General features: G+C 28.9%; 1 protein-coding gene across 4 annotated transcripts in view; it reads left to right on the top strand.

Annotated features, from left to right (window-relative positions):
- LOC121192780 (ATP-dependent 6-phosphofructokinase, platelet type-like) overlaps window positions 1-17,306 on the top strand; it is a 50,910-nt gene that overhangs the window by 22,095 nt on the left and 11,509 nt on the right. The gene's annotated exons all lie outside the window — the stretch shown is intronic.

Genomic DNA, 17,306 nt, shown 5'->3' with positions numbered 1-17,306 from the left:
ACAGCAATAATTGTAAGTTTCTGAAGAAGGTTTCACTTACCTCTCCTCCTCTTCCACTTCGTCACCAGAAAGTAAGTTGTGACTTAACTTCCGTTGTGCGGCCTTTGTATTTGTGTTGTGGCTTTTGTGTTTGTTTTGTGGCTTTTGCATTTGTGTTGCGACGTTTGCGTTTGTGTTGCGACGTTTGCATTTGCGTGGCATTTCTCGGCCACCGTAGTCTACCAAAGAAAAGAAAACACCTGGAGCCACCCTTTTGACATCTAAAGTGAGGATAACACTGCATATATAATTTTTTTTTTTTTTTTTACCTGTACGCTATGTATAAAAAAAACTATAGTGTATTGTATTTATGAAATCAATGAACTGATACAGAGAACACAAAATTTTATTTCTGCATGTAACGAAAACATTTCGAACTCAAAAAAAAGACTCATTGTTGATGCGTACTTTCAAATAAAACACTCAGTCTATTTGAGTCCTCGTTTTTATGTAATAAAAATCCAAACTTAAATTATCCGGCCACCCGGTTAGCTCAGCAGCGAGGATCACGTCCGTGTTCAAAAAGCTGCAGTTCCTCGGCTGCCTCCGGGGGCTATCTCCAGAAGTGAGCAATTCTCCATTGACCCCCATGGCAATATGCCAAAAAAAAGTCATATTTTCGAAAAACCTCAAAATGTCATAAAACACGTCATAGTATGTATGCTAAGGCGTCAAAATATGCCAAAAAAAAGTCATTTTTTAGAACGGCCTCAAAATGTCATAAAAAATTTCATAGTATAGTATGGCGTCAAAATCGGACAAAAAAAGTCTAATTTTTTTTTGACCTCAAAATGTCATAAAAAACATCATAGTATAGTATGGCGTTTTTTTCCGACAAAAAAAGTCAAAAATTTTTTTGACCTCAAAATGTCATAAAAAATTTCATAGTACAGTAAGGCGTCAAAATCGGACAAAAAAAGTCAAAAAATTTTTTGACCTCAAAATGTCATGAAAAACGTCATAGTATAGTAAGGCGTCAAAATCGGAGAAAAAAAGTCAAAAAAAATTTTGACCTCAAAATGTCATGAAAAACGTCATAGTATAGTAAAGCGTCAAAATCGGACAAAAAAAGTCAAAAAAAATTTTGACCTCAAAATGTCATGAAAAACGTCATAGTATAGTATGGCGTTTTTTTCCGACAAAAAAAGTCAAAATTTTTTTTGACGTCAAAACGTCATAAAAAACATCATAGTATAGTATGGCGTTTTTTTCCGACAAAAAAAGTCAAAATTTTTTTTGACCTCAAAATGTCATAAAAAACATCATAGTATAGTATGGCGTTTTTTTCCGACAAAAAAAAGTCAAAAATTTTTTTGACCTCAAAATGTCATGAAAAACATCATAGTATAGTATGGCGTTTTTTTCCGACAAAAAAAAGTCAAAAATTTTTTGGACCTCAAAATGTCATGAAAAACGTCATAGTATAGTAAGGCGTCAAAATCGGACAAAAAAAGTCAAAAAAATTTTTGACCTCAAAATGTCATGAAAAACGTCATAGTATAGTATGGCGTTTTTTTCCAACCAAAAAAGTCAAAAAATTTTTTGACCTCAGAATGTCATGAAAAATGTCATAGTATAGTAAGGCGTCAAAATCGGACAAAAAAAGTCAAAAAAAATTTTGACCTCAAAATGTCATGAAAAACGTCATAGTATAGTAAGGCGTCAAAATCGGACAAAAAAAGTCAAAATTTTTTTTGACCTCAAAATGTCATGAAAAACGTCATAGTATAGTAAGGCGTCAAAATCGGACAAAAAAAGTCAAAAATTTTTTTGACCTCAAAATGTCATGAAAAACGTCATAGTATAGTATGGCGTTTTTCTCCGACAAAAAAAGTCAAAATTTTTTTTGACCTCAAAATGTCATAAAAAACATCATAGTATAGTAAGGCGTCAAAATCGGACAAGAAAAGTGAAAAAATTTTTTGACCTCAAAATGTCATAAAAAACATCATAGTATAGTATGGCGTTTTTCTCCGACAAAAAAAGTCAAAATTTTTTTTGACCTCAAAATGTCATAAAAAACATCATAGTATAGTATGGCGTTTTTTTCCCACAAAAAAAGTCAAAATTTTTTTTGACCTCAAAATGTCATGAAAAACGTCATAGTATAGTAAGGCATCAAAATCGGACAAAAAAAGTCAAAAAAAATTTTGACCTCAAAATGTCATAAAAAACGTCATAGTATAGTATGGCGTTTTTTTCCGACAAAAAAAGTCAAAATTTTTTTTGACCTCAAAATGTCATGAAAAACGTCATAGTATAGTATGGCGTTTTTTTCCGACAAAAAAAGTCAAAAAATTTTTTGACCTCAAAATGTCATAAAAAAACGTCATAGTATAGTATGGCGTTTTTTTCCGACAAAAAAAGTCAAAAATTTTTTGATCTCAAAATGTCATAAAAAACATCATAGTATAGTATGGCGTTTTTTTCCCACAAATAAAGTCAAAATTTTTTTTGACCTCAAAATGTCATGAAAAACGTCATAGTATAGTAAGGCGTCAAAATCGGATAAAAAAAGTCAAAAAAAATTTTGACCTCAAAATGTCATAAAAAACATCATAGTATAGTATGGCGTTTTTTTCCGACAAAAAAAGTCAAAATTTTTTGTGACCTCAAAATGTCATGAAAAACGTCATAGTATAGTAAGGCGTCAAAATCGGACAAAAAAAGTCAACATTTTTTTTGACCTCAAAATGTCATAAAAAACGTCATAGTATAGTATGGCGTTTTTTTCCGACAAAAAAAGTCAAAAAATTTTTTGACCTCAAAATGTCATAAAAAACGTCATAGTATAGTATGGCGTTTTTTTCCGACAAAAAAAGTCAAAAATTTTTTTGACCTCAAAATGTCATAAAAAACATCATAGTATAGTATGGCGTTTTTTTCCGACAAAAAAAGTCAAAAATTTTTTTTACCTCAAAATGTCATAAAAAACATCATAGTATAGTATGGCCTTTTTTTCCGACCAAAAAAGTCAAAATTTTTTTTGACCTCAAAGTGTCATGAAAAACGTCATAGTATAGTAAGGCGTCAAAATCTGACAAAAAAAGTCAAAAAATTTTTTTTGACCTCAAAATGTCATGAAAAACGTCATAGTATAGTAAGGCGTCAAATTCGGCCAAAAAAAGTCAAAAATTTTTTTGACCTCAAAATGTCATGAAAAACATCATAGTATAGTAAGGCGTCAAAATCGGACAAAAAAAGTCAAAAAAGTTTTTGACCTCAAAATGTCATGAAAAACGTCATAGTATAGTATGGCGTTTTTTTGTGACAAAAAAAGTCAAAAAAATTTTTGACCTCAAAATGTCATGAAAAACGTAATAGTATAGTAAGGCGTCAAAATCTGACAAAAAAAGTCAAAAATTTTTTTGACCTCAAAATGTCATGAAAAACGTCATAGTATAGTATGGCGTTTTTTTCCGACAAAAAAAGTCAAAAATTTTTTTGACCTCAAAATGTCATAAAAAACATCATAGTATAGTATGGCGTTTTTTCCCACAAAAAAAGTCAAAATTTTTTTTGACCTCAAAATGTCATAAAAAACGTCATAGTATAGTATGGCGTTTTTTTCCGACAAAAAAAGTCAAAATTTTTTTTGACCTCAAAATGTCATAAAAAAACATCATAGTATAGTATGGCGTTTTTTTCCGACAAAAAAAGTCAAAATTTTTTTTGACCTCAAAATGTCATAAAAAACATCATAGTATAGTATGGCCTTTTTTTCCGACCAAAAAAGTCAAAATTTTTTTTGACCTCAAAATGTCATGAAAAACGTCATAGTATAGTAAGGCGTCAAAATCGGACAAAAAAAGTCAAAACATTTTTTTTTACCTCAAAATGTCATGAAAAACGTCATAGTATAGTAAGGCGTCAAAATCGGCCAAAAAAAGTCAAAAATTTTTTTGACCTCAAAATGTCATGAAAAACATCATAGTATAGTAAGGCGTCAAAATCGGACAAAAAAAATCAAAAAAGTTTTTGACCTCAAAATGTCATGAAAAACGTCATAGTATAGTATGGCGTTTTTTTCCGACAAAAAAAGTCAAAATTTTTTTTGACCTCAAAATGTCATAAAAAACATCATAGTATAGTATGGCGTTTTTTCCCACAAAAAAAGTCAAAAATTTTTTTGACCTCAAAATGTCATGAAAAACGTCATAGTATAGTAAGGCGTCAAAATCGGACAAAAAAAGTCAAAAAAATTTTTGACCTCAAAATGTCATGACAAACATCATAGTATAGTATGGCGTTTTTTTCCGACCAAAAAAGTCAAAATTTTTTTTGACCTCAAAATGTCATGAAAAACGTCATAGTATAGTAAGGCATCAAAATCGGACAAAATAAGTCAAAATTTTTTTTGACCTCAAAATGTCATGAAAAACGTCATAGTATAGTAAGGCGTCAAAATCGGCCAAAAAAAGTCAAAAAAATTTTTGACCTCAAAATGTCATGAAAAACGTCATAGTATAGTATGGCCTTTTTTTCCGACCAAAAAAGTCAAAATTTTTTTTGACCTCAAAATGTCATGAAAAACGTCATAGTATAGTAAGGCGTCAAAATCGGACAAAAAAAGTCAAAAAAATTTTTTTGACCTCAAAATGTCATGAAAAACGTCATAGTATAGTAAGGCGTCAAAATCGGACAAAAAAAGTCAAAAAAAATTTTGACCTCAAAATGTCATGAAAAACATCATAGTATAGTAAGGCGTTTTTTTCCGACCAAAAAAGTCAAAATTTTTTTTGACCTCAAAATGTCATGAAAAACGTCATAGTATAGTATGGCGTTTTTTTCCCACAAAAAAAGTCAAAATTTTTTTTGACCTCAAAATGTCATAAAAAACATCATAGTATAGTATGGCCTTTTTTTCCGACAAAAAAAGTCAAAAATTTTTTTGACCTCAAAATGTCATGAAAAACGTTATAGCATAGTAAGGCGTCAAAATCGGCCAAAAAAAGTCAAAAAAATTTTTGACCTCAAAATGTCATGAAAAACATCATAGTATAGTATGGCGTTTTTTTCCGACAAAAAAAGTCAAAAAAATTTTTGACCTCAAAATGTCATGAAAAACGTCATAGTATAGTATGGCGTTTTTTTTCCGACAAAAAAAGTCAAAAATTTTTTTGACCTCAAAATGTCATGAAAAACGTCATAGTATAGTAAGGCGTTTTTTTCCGACAAAAAAAGTCAAAATTTTTTTTGACCTCAAAATGTCATAAAAAACATCATAGTATAGTATGGCGTTTTTTTCCGACAAAAAAAGTCAATAAATTTTTTGACCTCAAAATGTCATAAAAAACATCATAGTATAGTAAGGCGTCAAAATCGGACAAAAAAAGTCAAAAATTTTTTTGACCTCAAAATGTCATGAAAAACGTCATAGTATAGTAAGGCGTCAAAATCGGCCAAAAAAAGTCAAAAATTTTTTTGACCTCAAAATGTCATGAAAAACATCATAGTATAGTAAGGCGTCAAAATCGGACAAAAAAAGTCAAAAAAGTTTTTGACCTCAAAATGTCATGAAAAACGTCATAGTATAGTATGGCGTTTTTTTGTGACAAAAAAAGTCAAAAAAATTTTTGACCTCAAAATGTCATGAAAAACGTAATAGTATAGTAAGGCGTCAAAATCTGACAAAAAAAGTCAAAAAATTTTTTGGCCTCAAAATGTCATGAAAAACGTCATAGTATAGTATGGCGTTTTTTTCCGACAAAAAAAGTCAAAATTTTTTTTGACCTCAAAATGTCATAAAAAACATCATAGTATAGTATGGCGTTTTTTCCCACAAAAAAAGTCAAAATTTTTTTTGACCTCAAAATGTCATAAAAAACATCATAGTATAGTATGGCGTTTTTTTCCGACAAAAAAAGTCAAAATTTTTTTTGACCTCAAAATGTCATGAAAAACATCATAGTATAGTAAGGCATCAAAATCGGACAAAAAAAGTCAACATTTTTTTTGACCTCAAAATGTCATGAAAAACGTCATAGTATAGTAAGGCGTCAAAATCGGACAAAAAAAGTCAAAAAAATTTTTGATCTCAAAATGTCATGAAAAACATCATAGTATAGTATGGCGTTTTTTTCCGACCAAAAAAGTCAAAATTTTTTTTGACCTCAAAATGTCATGAAAAACGTCATAGTATAGTAAGGCATCAAAATCGGACAAAATAAGTCAAAATTTTTTTTTGACCTCAAAATGTCATGAAAAACGTCATAGTATAGTAAGGTGTCAAAATCGGCCAAAAAAAGTCAAAAAAATTTTTGACCTCAAAATGTCATGAAAAACGTCATAGTATAGTATGGCGTTTTTTTCCGACCAAAAAAGTCAAAAATTTTTTTGACCTCAAAATGTCATGAAAAACGTCATAGTATAGTATGGCGTTTTTTTTCCGACAAAAAAAGTCAAAAATTTTTTTGACCTCAAAATGTCATGAAAAACGTCATAGTATAGTAAGGCGTTTTTTTCCGACAAAAAAAGTCAAAATTTTTTTTGACCTCAAAATGTCATAAAAAACATCATAGTATAGTATGGCGTTTTTTTCCGACAAAAAAAGTCAAAAAATTTTTTGACCTCAAAATGTCATAAAAAACATCATAGTATAGTAAGGCGTCAAAATCGGACAAAAAAAGTCAAAAATTTTTTTGACCTCAAAATGTCATGAAAAACGTCATAGTATAGTAAGGCGTCAAAATCGGCCAAAAAAAGTCAAAAAAATTTTTGACCTCAAAATGTCATGAAAAACATCATAGTATAGTATGGCGTTTTTTTCCGACAAAAAAAGTAAAAAATTTTTTTGACCTCAAAATGTCATAAAAAACATCATAGTATAGTATGGCCTTTTTTTCCGACCAAAAAAGTCAAAAAATTTTTTGACCTCAAAATGTCATAAAAAACGTCATAGTAAAGTAAGGCGTCAAAATCGGACAAAAAAAGTCAAAAATTTTTTTGACCTCAAAATGTCATGAAAAACGTCATAGTATAGTATGGCGTTTTTTTCCGACAAAAAGAGTCAAAAAATTTTTTGACCTCAAAATGTCATGAAAAACGTCATAGTATAGTATGGCGTTTTTTTCCGATAAAAAAAGTCAAAATTTTTTTTGACCTCAAAATGTCATCAAAAACATCATAGTATAGTATGGCCTTTTTTTCCGACCAAAAAAGTCAAAATTTTTTTTGACCTCAAAATGTCATGAAAAACGTCATAGTATAGTAAGGCGTCAAAATCGGCCAAAAAAAGTCAAAAAAATTTTTGACCTCAAAATGTCATGAAAAACATCATAGTATAGTATGGCGTTTTTTTCCGACAAAAAAAGTAAAAAATTTTTTTGACCTCAAAATGTCATAAAAAACATCATAGTATAGTATGGCCTTTTTTTCCGACCAAAAAAGTCAAAAAATTTTTTGACCTCAAAATGTCATAAAAAACGTCATAGTAAAGTAAGGCGTCAAAATCGGACAAAAAAAGTCAAAACATTTTTTTTGACCTCAGAATGTCATAAAAAACAGCATAGTATAGTATGGCGTTTTTTTCCCACAAAAAAGTCAAAATTTTTTTTGACCTCAAAATGTCATGAAAAACGTCATAGCATAGTAAGGCGTCAAAATCGGACAAAAAAAGACAAAAAAATTTTTGACCTCAAAATGTCATGAAAAACATCATAGTATAGTAAGGCGTCAAAATCGGACAAAAAAAGTCAAAAAATTTTTTGACCTCAAAATGTCATGAAAAACGTCATAGTATAGTAAGGCGTCAAAATCGAACAAAAAAATTCAAAAAAATTTTTGACCTCAAAATGTCATAAAAAACATCATAGTATAGTATGGCGTTTTTTTCCGACAAAAAAAGTCAAAATTTTTTGTGACCTCAAAATGTCATGAAAAACATCATAGTATAGTAAGGCGTCAAAATCGGACAAAAAAAGTAAACATTTTTTTTGACCTCAAAATGTCATAAAAAACATCATAGTATAGTATGGTGTTTTTTTCCGACAAAAAAAGTCAAAAATTTTTTTGACCTCAAAATGTCATGAAAAACGTCATAGTATAGTAAGGCGTCAAAATCGGACAAAATAAGTCAAAATTTTTTTTGACCTCAAAATGTCATGAAAAACGTCATAGTATAGTAAGGCGTTTTTTTCCGACAAAAAAAGTCAAAAATTTTTTTGACCTCAAAATGTCATGAAAAACGTCATAGCATAGTATGGCGTTTTTTTCCAACAAAAAAAGTCAAAAATTTTTTTTGACCTCAAAATGTCATAAAAAACATCATAGTATAGTATGGCGTTTTTTTCCGACAAAAAAAGTCAAAATTTTTTTTGACCTCAAAATGTCATGAAAAACGTCATAGTATAGTATGGCGTTTTTTTTCCGACAAAAAAAGTCAAAAAAATTTTTGACCTCAAAATGTCATGAAAAACGTCATAGTATAGTATGGCGTTTTTTTTTCCGACAAAAAAAGTCAAAAATTTTTTTGACCTCAAAATGTCATGAAAAACGTCATAGTATAGTAAGGCGTTTTTTTCCGACAAAAAAAGTCAAAATTTTTTTTGACCTCAAAATGTCATAAAAAACATCATAGTATAGTAAGGCGTCAAAATCGGACAAAAAAAGTCAAAAATTTTTTTGACCTCAAAATGTTATGAAAAACGTCATAGTATAGTAAGGCGTCAAAATCGGACAAAATAAGTCAAAAATTTTTTTGACCTCAAAATGTCATGAAAAACGTCATAGTATAGTAAGGCGTCGAAATCGGCCAAAAAAAGTCAAAAAAATTTTTGACCTCAAAATGTCATGAAAAACATCATAGTATAGTATGGTGTTTTTTTCCGACAAAAAAGGTCAAAAATTTTTTTTGACCTCAAAATGTCATAAAAAACATCATAGTATAGTATGGCGTTTTTTTCCGACAAAAAAAGTCAAAATTTTTTTTGACCTCAGAATGTCATAAAAAACAGCATAGTATAGTATGGCGTTTTTTTCCCACAAAAAAGTCAAAATTTTTTTTGACCTCAAAATGTCATGAAAAACGTCATAGCATAGTAAGGCGTCAAAATCGGACAAAAAAAGACAAAAAAATTTTTGACCTCAAAATGTCATGAAAAACATCATAGTATAGTAAGGCGTCAAAATCGGACAAAAAAAGTCAAAAATTTTTTTGACCTCAAAATGTCATGAAAAACGTCATAGTATAGTAAGGCGTCAAAATCGGACAAAAAAATTAAACATTTTTTTTGACCTCAAAATGTCATAAAAAACATCATAGTATAGTATGGTGTTTTTTTCCGACAAAGAAAGTCAAAAATTTTTTTGACCTCAAAATGTCATGAAAAACGTCATAGTATAGTAAGGCGTCAAAATCGGACAAAATAAGTCAAAATTTTTTTTGACCTCAAAATGTCATGAAAAACGTCATAGTATAGTAAGGCGTTTTTTTCCGACAAAAAAAGTCAAAAATTTTTTTGACCTCAAAATGTCTTAAAAAACGTCATAGTATAGTATGGCGTTTTTTTCCGACAAAAAAAGTCAAAATTTTTTTTGACCTCAAAATGTCATAAAAAACATCATAGTATAGTATGGCGTTTTTTTTCCGACAAAAAAAGTAAAAATTTTTTTTGACCTCAAAATGTCATAAAAAACGTCATAGTATAGTATGGCGTTTTTTTCCGACAAAAAAAGTCAAAAATTTTTTTGACCTCAAAATGTCATAAAAAACGTCATAGTATAGTATGGCGTTTTTTTCCGACAAAAAAAGTCAAAATTTTTTTTGACCTCAAAATGTCATAAAAAACATCATAGTATAGTATGGCGTTTTTTTCCGACAAAAAAAGTAAAAATTTTTTTTGACCTCAAAATGTCATAAAAAACATCATAGTATAGTATGGCCTTTTTTTCCGACCAAAAAAGTCAAAATTTTTTTTGACCTCAAAATGTCATGAAAAACGTCATAGTATAGTAAGGCGTCAAAATCGGACAAAAAAAGTCAAAAAAATTTTTTTGACCTCAAAATGTCATGAAAAACGTCATAGTATAGTAAGGCGTCAAAATCGGCCAAAAAAAGTCAAAAATTTTTTTGACCTCAAAATGTCATGAAAAACATCATAGTATAGTAAGGCGTCAAAATCGGACAAAAAAAGTCAAAAAAGTTTTTGACCTCAAAATGTCATGAAAAACGTCATAGTATAGTATGGCGTTTTTTTGTGACAAAAAAAGTCAAAAAAATTTTTGACCTCAAAATGTCATGAAAAACGTAATAGTATAGTAAGGCGTCAAAATCTGACAAAAAAAGTCAAAAAATTTTTTGACCTCAAAATGTCATGAAAAACGTCATAGTATAGTATGGCGTTTTTTTTCCGACAAAAAAAGTCAAAATTTTTTTTGACCTCAAAATGTCATAAAAAACATCATAGTATAGTATGGCGTTTTTTCCCACAAAAAAAGTCAAAATTTTTTTTGACCTCAAAATGTCATAAAAAACATCATAGTATAGTATGGCGTTTTTTTCCGACAAAAAAAGTCAAAATTTTTTTTGACCTCAAAATGTCATGAAAAACATCATAGTATAGTAAGGCATCAAAATCGGACAAAAAAAGTCAACATTTTTTTTGACCTCAAAATGTCATGAAAAACGTCATAGTATAGTAAGGCGTCAAAATCGGACAAAAAAAGTCAAAAAAATTTTTGACCTCAAAATGTCATGAAAAACATCATAGTATAGTATGGCGTTTTTTTCCGACCAAAAAAGTCAAAATTTTTTTTGACCTCAAAATGTCATGAAAAACGTCATAGTATAGTAAGGCATCAAAATCGGACAAAATAAGTCAAAATTTTTTTTGACCTCAAAATGTCATGAAAAACGTCATAGTATAGTAAGGTGTCAAAATCGGCCAAAAAAAGTCAAAAAAATTTTTGACCTCAAAATGTCATGAAAAACATCATAGTATAGTATGGTGTTTTTTTCCGACAAAAAAAGTCAAAAATTTTTTTTGACCTCAAAATGTCATAAAAAACATCATAGTATAGTATGGCGTTTTTTTCCGACAAAAAAAGTCAAAATTTTTTTTGACCTCAGAATGTCATAAAAAACAGCATAGTATAGTATGGCGTTTTTTTCCCACAAAAAAGTCAAAATTTTTTTTGACCTCAAAATGTCATGAAAAACGTCATAGCATAGTAAGGCGTCAAAATCGGACAAAAAAAGACAAAAAAATTTTTGACCTCAAAATGTCATGAAAAACATCATAGTATAGTAAGGCGTCAAAATCGGACAAAAAAAGTCAAAAATTTTTTTGACCTCAAAATGTCATGAAAAACGTCATAGTATAGTAAGGCGTCAAAATCGAACAAAAAAATTCAAAAAAATTTTTGACCTCAAAATGTCATAAAAAACATCATAGTATAGTATGGCGTTTTTTTCCGACAAAAAAAGTCAAAATTTTTTGTGACCTCAAAATGTCATGAAAAACATCATAGTATAGTAAGGCGTCAAAATCGGACAAAAAAAGTAAACATTTTTTTTGACCTCAAAATGTCATAAAAAACATCATAGTATAGTATGGTGTTTTTTTCCGACAAAAAAAGTCAAAAATTTTTTTGACCTCAAAATGTCATGAAAAACGTCATAGTATAGTAAGGCGTCAAAATCGGACAAAATAAGTCAAAATTTTTTTTGACCTCAAAATGTCATGAAAAACGTCATAGTATAGTAAGGCGTTTTTTTCCGACAAAAAAAGTCAAAAATTTTTTTGACCTCAAAATGTCTTAAAAAACGTCATAGTATAGTATGGCGTTTTTTTCCGACAAAAAAAGTCAAAATTTTTTTTGACCTCAAAATGTCATAAAAAAACATCATAGTATAGTATGGCGTTTTTTTCCGACAAAAAAAGTAAAAATTTTTTTTGACCTCAAAATGTCATAAAAAACGTCATAGTATAGTATGGCGTTTTTTTCCGACAAAAAAAGTCAAAAAATTTTTTGACCTCAAAATGTCATAAAAAACGTCATAGTATAGTATGGCGTTTTTTTTCGACAAAAAAAGTCAAAATTTTTTTTGACCTCAAAATGTCATAAAAAACATCATAGTATAGTATGGCGTTTTTTTCCGACAAAAAAAGTAAAAATTTTTTTTGACCTCAAAATGTCATAAAAAACATCATAGTATAGTATGGCCTTTTTTTCCGACCAAAAAAGTCAAAATTTTTTTTGACCTCAAAATGTCATGAAAAACGTCATAGTATAGTAAGGCGTCAAAATCGGACAAAAAAAGTCAAAAAAAATTTTTTGACCTCAAAATGTCATGAAAAACGTCATAGTATAGTAAGGCGTCAAAATCGGCCAAAAAAAGTCAAAAATTTTTTTGACCTCAAAATGTCATGAAAAACGTCATAGTATAGTAAGGCGTCAAAATCGGACAAAAAAAGTCAAAAATTTTTTTGACCTCAAAATGTCATAAAAAACATCATAGTATAGTATGGCGTTTTTTTCCGACAAAAAAAGTCAAAATTTTTTTTGACCTCAAAATGTCATAAAAAACATCATAGTATAGTATGGCGTTTTTTTCCGACCAAAAAAGTCAAAATTTTTTTTGACCTCAAAATGTCATGAAAAACATCATAGTATAGTAAGGCATCAAAATCGGACAAAAAAAGTCAACATTTTTTTTGACCTCAAAATGTCATGAAAAACGTCATAGTATAGTAAGGCGTCAAAATCGGACAAAAAAAGTCAAAAAAATTTTTGACCTCAAAATGTCATAAAAAACATCATAGTATAGTATGGCGTTTTTTTCCGACCAAAAAAGTCAAAATTTTTTGTGACCTCAAAATGTCATGAAAAACATCATAGTATAGTAAGGCGTCAAAATCGGACAAAAAAAGTCAACATTTTTTTTGACCTCAAAATGTCATGAAAAACGTCATAGTATAGTAAGGCGTCAAAATCGAACAAAAAATTCAAAAAAATTTTTGACCTCAAAATGTCATGAAAAACGTCATAGTATAGTATGGCGTTTTTTTTCCGACAAAAAAAGTCAAAATTTTTTGTGACCTCAAAATGTCATGAAAAACATCATAGTATAGTAAGGCGTCAAAATCGGACAAAAAAAGTAAACATTTTTTTTTACCTCAAAATGTCATGAAAAACATCATAGTATAGTATGGCGTTTTTCTCCGACAAAAAAAGTCAAAATTTTTTTTGACCTCAAAATGTCATAAAAAACAGCATAGTATAGTATGGTGTTTTTTTCCGACAAAAAAAGTCAAAAATTTTTTTGACCTCAAAATGTCATGAAAAACGTCATAGTATAGTAAGGCGTCAAAATCGGACAAAATAAGTCAAAATTTTTTTTGACCTCAAAATGTCATAAAAAACGTCATAGTATAGTAAGGCGTCAAAATCCGACAAAAAAAGTAAAAAAATTTTTTGACCTCAAAATGTCATAAAAAACGTCATAGTATAGTATGGCGTTTTTTTCCGACAAAAAAAGTCAAAAATTTTTTTGACCTCAAAATGTCATAAAAAACGTCATAGTATAGTATGGCGTTTTTTTCCGACAAAAAAAGTCAAAATTTTTTTTGACCTCAAAATGTCATAAAAAACATCATAGTATAGTATGGCCTTTTTTTCCGACAAAAAAAGTAAAAATTTTTTTTGACCTCAAAATGTCATAAAAAACATCATAGTATAGTATGGCCTTTTTTTCCGACCAAAAAAGTCAAAAATTTTTTTGACCTCAAAATGTCATGAAAAACGTCATAGTATAGTAAGGCGTCAAAATCGGACAAAAAAAGTCAAAAATTTTTTTGACCTCAAAATGTCATGAAAAACGTCATAGTATAGTAAGGCGTCAAAATCGGACAAAATAAGTCAAAATTTTTTTTGACCTCAAAATGTCATGAAAAACGTCATAGTATAGTAAGGCGTTTTTTTCCGACAAAAAAAGTCAAAAATTTTTTTGACCTCAAAATGTCATAAAAAACATCATAGTATAGTATGGCGTTTTTTTCCGACAAAAAAAGTAAAAATTTTTTTTGACCTCAAAATGTCATAAAAAACATAGTATAGTATGGCCTTTTTTTCCGACCAAAAAAGTCAAAATTTTTTTTGACCTCAAAATGTCATGAAAAACGTCATAGTATAGTAAGGCGTCAAAATCGGACAAAAAAAGTTAAAAAAATTTTTTTGACCTCAAAATGTCATGAAAAACGTCATAGTATAGTAAGGCGTCAAAATCGGCCAAAAAAAGTCAAAAATTTTTTTGACCTCAAAATGTCATGAAAAACGTCATAGTATAGTAAGGCGTCAAAATCGGACAAAAAAAGTCAAAATTTTTTTTGACCTCAAAATGTCATAAAAAACATCATAGTATAGTATGGCGTTTTTTTTCGACAAAAAAAGTCAAAATTTTTTTTGACCTCAAAATGTCATAAAAAACATCATAGTATAGTATGGCGTTTTTTTTCCGACCAAAAAAGTCAAAATTTTTTTTGACCTCAAAATGTCATGAAAAACATCATAGTATAGTAAGGCGTCAAAATCGGACAAAAAAAGTCAACATTTTTTTTGACCTCAAAATGTCATGAAAAACGTCATAGTATAGTAAGGCGTCAAAATCGGACAAAAAAAGTCAAAAAAATTTTTGACCTCAAAATGTCATAAAAAACATCATAGTATAGTATGGCGTTTTTTTTCCGACCAAAAAAGTCAAAATTTTTTGTGACCTCAAAATGTCATGAAAAACATCATAGTATAGTAAGGCGTCAAAATTGTACAAAAAAAGTCAAAAATTTTTTTGACCTCAAAATGTCATGAAAAACGTCATAGTATAGTAAGGCGTCAAAATCGGACAAAAAAAGTCAAAATTTTTTTTGACCTCAAAATGTCATAAAAAACATCATAGTATAGTATGGCGTTTTTTTTCGACAAAAAAAGTCAAAATTTTTTTTGACCTCAAAATGTCATAAAAAACATCATAGTATAGTATGGCGTTTTTTTCCGACCAAAAAAGTCAAAAATTTTTTTGACCTCAAAATGTCATGAAAAACATCATAGTATAGTAAGGCGTCAAAATCGGACAAAAAAAGTCAACATTTTTTTTGACCTCAAAATGTCATGAAAAACGTCATAGTATAGTAAGGCGTCAAAATCGGACAAAAAAAGTCAAAAAAATTTTTGACCTCAAAATGTCATAAAAAACATCATAGTATAGTATGGCGTTTTTTTCCGACCAAAAAAGTCAAAATTTTTTGTGACCTCAAAATGTCATGAAAAACATCATAGTATAGTAAGGCGTCAAAATTGTACAAAAAAAGTCAAAAATTTTTTTGACCTCAAAATGTCATGAAAAACGTCATAGTATAGTAAGGCGTCAAAATCGAACAAAAAAATTCAAAAAAATTTTTGACCTCAAAATGTCATAAAAAACATCATAGTATAGTATGGCGTTTTTTTCCGACAAAAAAAGTCAAAATTTTTTGTGACCTCAAAATGTCATGAAAAACATCATAGTATAGTAAGGCGTCAAAATCGGACAAAAAAAGTAAACATTTTTTTTGACGTCAAAATGTCATAAAAAACATCATAGTATAGTATGGCGTTTTTCTCCGACAAAAAAAGTCAAAATTTTTTTTGACTTCAAAATGTCATAAAAAACGTCATAGTATAGTATGGTGTTTTTTTCCGACAAAAAAAGTCAAAAATTTTTTTGACCTCAAAATGTCATGAAAAACGTCATAGTATAGTAAGGCGTCAAAATCGGACAAAATAAGTCAAAATTTTTTTTGACCTCAAAATGTCATGAAAAACGTCATAGTATAGTAAGGCGTTTTTTTCCGACAAAAAAAGTCAAAAATTTTTTTGACCTCAAAATGTCTTAAAAAACGTCATAGTATAGTATGGCGTTTTTTTCCGACAAAAAAAGTCAAAATTTTTTTTGACCTCAAAATGTCATAAAAAACATCATAGTATAGTATGGCGTTTATTTCCGACAAAAAAAGTAAAAAATTTTTTTGACCTCAAAATGTCATAAAAAACGTCATAGTATAGTATGGCGTTTTTTTCCGACAAAAAAAGTCAAAAATTTTTTTGACCTCAAAATGTCATAAAAAACGTCATAGTATAGTATGGCGTTTTTTTCCGACAAAAAAAGTCAAAATTTTTTTTGACCTCAAAATGTCATAAAAAACATCATAGTATAGTATGGCGTTTTTTTCCGACAAAAAAAGTAAAAATTTTTTTTGACCTCAAAATGTCATAAAAAACATCATAGTATAGTATGGCCTTTTTTTCCGACCAAAAAAGTCAAAATTTTTTTTGACCTCAAAATGTCATGAAAAACGTCATAGTATAGTAAGGCGTCAAAATCGGACAAAAAAAGTCAAAAAAAATTTTTTGACCTCAAAATGTCATGAAAAACGTCATAGTATAGTAAGGCGTCAAAATCGGCCAAAAAAAGTCAAAAATTTTTTTGACCTCAAAATGTCATGAAAAACATCATAGTATAGTAAGGCGTCAAAATCGGACAAAAAAAGTCAAAATTTTTTTTGACCTCAAAATGTCATAAAAAACATCATAGTATAGTATGGCGTTTATTTCCGACAAAAAAAGTCAAAATTTTTTTTGACCTCAAAATGTCATAAAAAACATCATAGTATAGTATGGCGTTTTTTTCCGACCAAAAAAGTCAAAAATTTTTTTGACCTCAAAATGTCATGAAAAACATCATAGTATAGTAAGGCATCAAAATCGGACAAAAAATGTCAACATTTTTTTTGACCTCAAAATGTCATGAAAAACGTCATAGTATAGTAAGGCGTCAAAATCGGACAAAAAAAGTCAAAAAAATTTTTGACCTCAAAATGTCATAAAAAACATCATAGTATAGTATGGCGTTTTTTTCCGACAAAAAAAGTAAAAATTTTTTTTGACCTCAAAATGTCATAAAAAACATCATAGTATAGTATGGCCTTTTTTTCCGACCAAAAAAGTCAAAATTTTTTTTGACCTCAAAATGTCATGAAAAACGTCATAGTATAGTAAGGCGTCAAAATCGGACAAAAAAAGTCAAAAAAAATTTTTTGACCTCAAAATGTCATGAAAAACGTCATCGTATAGTAAGGCGTCAAAATCGGCCAAAAAAAGTCAAAAATTTTTTTGACCTCAAAATGTCATGAAAAACATCATAGTATAGTAAGGCGTCAAAATCGGACAAAAAAAGTCAAAATTTTTTTTGACCTCAAAATGTCATAAAAAACGTCATAGTATAGTATGGCGTT

Source organism: Toxotes jaculatrix, chromosome 14 (genome assembly GCF_017976425.1).
Source record: "Toxotes jaculatrix isolate fToxJac2 chromosome 14, fToxJac2.pri, whole genome shotgun sequence".
Taxonomy (NCBI): domain Eukaryota; kingdom Metazoa; phylum Chordata; class Actinopteri; family Toxotidae; genus Toxotes; species Toxotes jaculatrix.
Note: the sequence above shows the minus strand (reverse complement) of the source record. Positions and strands in the feature narration are given on the sequence as shown.